Source organism: Leuciscus leuciscus, assembly GCF_965113295.1.
Source record: "Leuciscus leuciscus genome assembly, chromosome: 10".
In the NCBI taxonomy this organism is placed as follows: domain Eukaryota; kingdom Metazoa; phylum Chordata; class Actinopteri; order Cypriniformes; family Leuciscidae; genus Leuciscus; species Leuciscus leuciscus.
Window position 1 is genome coordinate 11,576,409 of NC_138734.1, and position 4,062 is coordinate 11,580,470.

Here is a 4,062-nt window from a genome sequence, read left to right on the forward strand (position 1 = left end):
TTACAGTTTAATTATACAAATAAGTACTGAGTATAAATATTATTTTATATTATATTATATTATATATTATATTATATTATATTATAAATATAACAACATGTATAATTGACAACATATAGGCTACTATATAATTAAAGGTGCATATTGTCAAAACTGAAATTTCCTGGCTTTTTTCATGATAAAAGAGGTCTAGGGGCTATGAAACTACCATATAAGTTTCAAAACAGTCAATCCACAGACAAATGCACACAGCCTGCATAAAGTAGCTGTGCCTTTTCACAAGCCGTTGTGACTTCCGTATTAATGTGATGTCAGAACTACTCAGTCACCACCCCTGCCCACTGTCAAGAAACTACATCATTGCACAGGCTTCCAAACAACATTAATATAAGAGAACAGTGGCTAATGTTTATTTATTCAGAAATACCACAGCAATTTATTTCGACCTTAACCGTCTGTTCTGCACATTTCTCAAGTGACTGCTTCGTCAATCAGGCACAGTTCAATGCCGTTTTTTCAAAGAAGCTACTCCTCAAAGATGCTGCAGTCCCTACAGTTCATAGTTTTACAAGTTTACCTTGGGCGTCAATTGCAGCATGTTCTCGCGTTCTGTGGGCATCCTTGCAGATTTACCACAAGTACACCTTTTACAGGAAAAAGTAATATTGTAAAAGAAATTGTAGCACGTCAAATTACTGTATCAGTAGGAAAGCAATAGCTTACTGCATTCGATGTCTGTCTGCTAACGTTACATATTACGGTCTGCTAACGTTACATTATAAAGCAGTTAAGCGTTTCAAAATCAGTGTATAACTAGCTATTAAAGGTGCTCTACACTGTTAGACTTTTCAAGGGTTTTTTACAGTAACTTACTGGCAACACTGTTGCCAGTAAGTTACTGTAATTAAGAGTTACAGTACCAAACCGTATTTCAGTTTTGTGTAATACAGTGCATTACTGTAAAAACGAAGCTAATCAGTACAGTGCATTACTGTAAAAACTAAGCTAATCAGTACACTACTGTAATTATTTTTTTTTGTACTAAATATAAATTAGATTTGATAATTTTGATATATGATTAATTTTATTTTTATCCTACATAAGTACTACTTTCATACAAACCAATTAGACAAAGTTATCACAAAATACCATTTTTTTATTTAAAACATTTCATATATATCACAAAATAAACATGCCAATGCTGGAAATGATGTGTGAAATTTTTACACATTAATGGGTAAGTTTAGAGACAACATTTTTTGTGTTAATTTTAACTCATTCATTGTGTTAATGATTTTAACAAAGTAAATATGTCAGAGAGGTTAGCACAAAGATGTGTAAACGTGTTAAATTAACACATTATGTGCTGTCCTTCACTGCAAACATTTTTGAAAACATACATAAAATCATAAACAAAACATTAGCATTTGACTAAATGAATGTAGAGTCATTGGTTGTTTAGCTTATACAAGTATTATAATGAAATATCAACCATTACATTCATAAAACTGCAGAATATAAATACATTAAGCATTCAAAAAGGAAATGTCCAAAACAGGACAAAACACAGTTCTTTTCACAATACAAGACACATAACCCCACCTTAAAAATAATTTCACTTATTTCCAAAAATGTGTTGGATTCATGTACACTGGTGGCCAAAAGAAGTATTTAAGTGGCGTAATGTTTTTGAAAGAAGTCTCTTTGATGCTCAAGAAACATTTATTATTATTATCAATGTCTGACTGTCTACTCCATCTTTTCTACAGCATAAGAGTAAAAGTCATCATCAAAATAATCTTTAAAAAGCCAACACAATGTTTTTGTCCACCTTTGTGAATAAATGAACTTCTCCAAAGATTGGTTCCTGTTCAGAACTTGATTGACAACATCAGAGTGTTCCCTGGTCTGCATGCGTGCCCACAAACACAAATGTACTCAGTCCTTCAGAGGAGATCCCGGTTCCAAAACTATATGAGAGAGAGAGAGAGAGAGAGAGAGAGAGAGAGAATATTAGTGTCACATTATTTTTAACCTCCTTTTTTGTTAATTTTTATTATTATTTTCACAAAAACTTAAGAATATATATTTGTAAACAGCTTTTGTCAATAAATAGCATACAAAAGATATAAATTAAATTATGCCAGATTAAATTTTAATACTTACAAATCCTAAATTCTGTCCAAAAATGCTTAGATGCATAGAAAGAAGTTGAACGACTGAAATAGATGATTTTAGCCCATTTCAGCTTGTCTGCAGTGAAGGAGTACCTGTTTGAGACAAATACACAGTAAGATACATGCAAGAAATCACTGTGTGATGATCGTTCTCCTTCCTACAGTAGTTAACCCACCTGTGCGCTGATATTAGGACCTTCCTAGTCAGGTGGAACTGCAATGGTAGAGTCGCTGGCTAATAAAATATAAAAATAATGCAAAAATATAAACTTAAGTTGTTTAGAATGCTAGATTTGGTCTGAATGAATTAGTGAGAGTTTTACTGCAGTGCTTACCTGGATACATTTAATCTGGTGAGACTGAACAAAGACAATGGTCCATCTTCTGATTGGTTCATTTGCTGTGTAATAAAGTTAGACATAATGCAAAGGTCACTTATTTTATATAAAGTTAGCCAATTTTATAGAGATTTTATAAGATATTGTAAGCTACCTAGTCTGCACCAGTGGCTCAAAAGCAATTTTCACATAGTGTATGCTAATCATTTCAGCAAACTTATCTCAAAATATATCACAAATGGGCTGGCCTACCTCTGGAATCTTGCTAAGTCACTGGCGCGAATTGGCGCTTTGTTGCAGTTGCCTTTAAACACAAAAATGGAAGTAAATATTAAATTCCATTAAAAAACAACAACTATAATATGGTATAGTTTGCAAACTAATGCTAAAACTATAAAGGTTCTCATCAGTAGGCCAACATTAGGATATAAACAGAATTTCACATTAGTTTATTCACATTTATTGTTAATGTAAACGCGTTGCTCGTTGGCATATTTTAACTCGACAATTCAATAATCTAACAAAGTGTGTAAAATGAAACGTTAGCTCAGTTTACCATGGTAAAGTTCGTTACCGCCATGTTGACGACGAGTAACGTTAGGCTAACGTTAACGTTATAACATACGTTAAACTGGGCACAATCCTGTCAACATACACAGAATGTTTTTTTTTTGTTGTTTTTTTTTTACCTTGCTTGCTGATCTCTCTCTCGGTGAAGTGAATTCCGTCTCTTCCCCGGGCCAGACACGAACGTCGCGATCCAACAAAAGACAGACCCCATTACCTACACTGGATGTCTGTCTGACGCGACACGACAAATCCCAGACAGTATAGTGATGCGCCGCGGCCGTTATATTTCAGACGTAGTCCGATACGAGTCCAAGCGCTCGCACTAGTTCTTACAAGGGATAAACAGGTTTGCATTTAAAGGTCCGGTCGCTTCAATGTGTCCAATATAGACAGCCTCTGGCTATTATAGCGTTGTAGACACGTGGTGTAAGGCAAAAATTAGGAAATAAAAAGCACGGTGGAATGGTGCCAGCCAGAGAGGCAGTTACGTCAAATACAGTAGTATACAGCAAATTAAAAAAATACAGTAAGTCTCTGTATGTGGTGTTAGACGTCACAGAAAATTCCCATGATGCAATTGGAATCACAGTTATTTACTGTAAAGAGAAATAGCAGTATAATACTGGGGGATTTAAAGTAAATAACTGTAGAAATTACAGAAAAGTCTAACAGTGTAAGTGATGCTGGGAGTGTTGACATTCGAATTGTTGTCAAACAAAACAGAGGCTAGCTAGACCCTCCCTCCTCCTCATCCCGTCTCCTCCCTCCTCCCCTCCCTTCCGGCATAAAGGAAAGTCAAAGTAATCACTAAAAACAAAGTTAAGTTTTACTGATACTTCATTCAATGTGTAATGTCACCAAGTTAGATAAATGCTTTTATATATTGCAGAACAGAATGCAGAAAAAGAGAAACATTGTCTCAAAATCGTTTCGCCACCTGAGGTTATAACTATAGCTCCCATACAAGGACGCAATAA

At 34.6% G+C, this 4,062-nt stretch overlaps 1 long non-coding RNA gene across 1 annotated transcript; it reads right to left on the reverse strand.

Moving 5' to 3' along the window:
* Nucleotides 1–2,215: 2,215 nt before the first annotated feature.
* LOC309507187 lies at nucleotides 2,216–3,743 on the reverse strand. The gene is made up of 3 exons (XR_014209079.1): nucleotides 3,205–3,743; nucleotides 2,768–2,819; nucleotides 2,216–2,577 (listed from the first exon to the last, which is right to left on the reverse strand). It is a non-coding gene; the product is annotated as an uncharacterized lncRNA (long non-coding RNA).
* Between the last annotated feature and the right edge of the window lie 319 nt (nucleotides 3,744–4,062).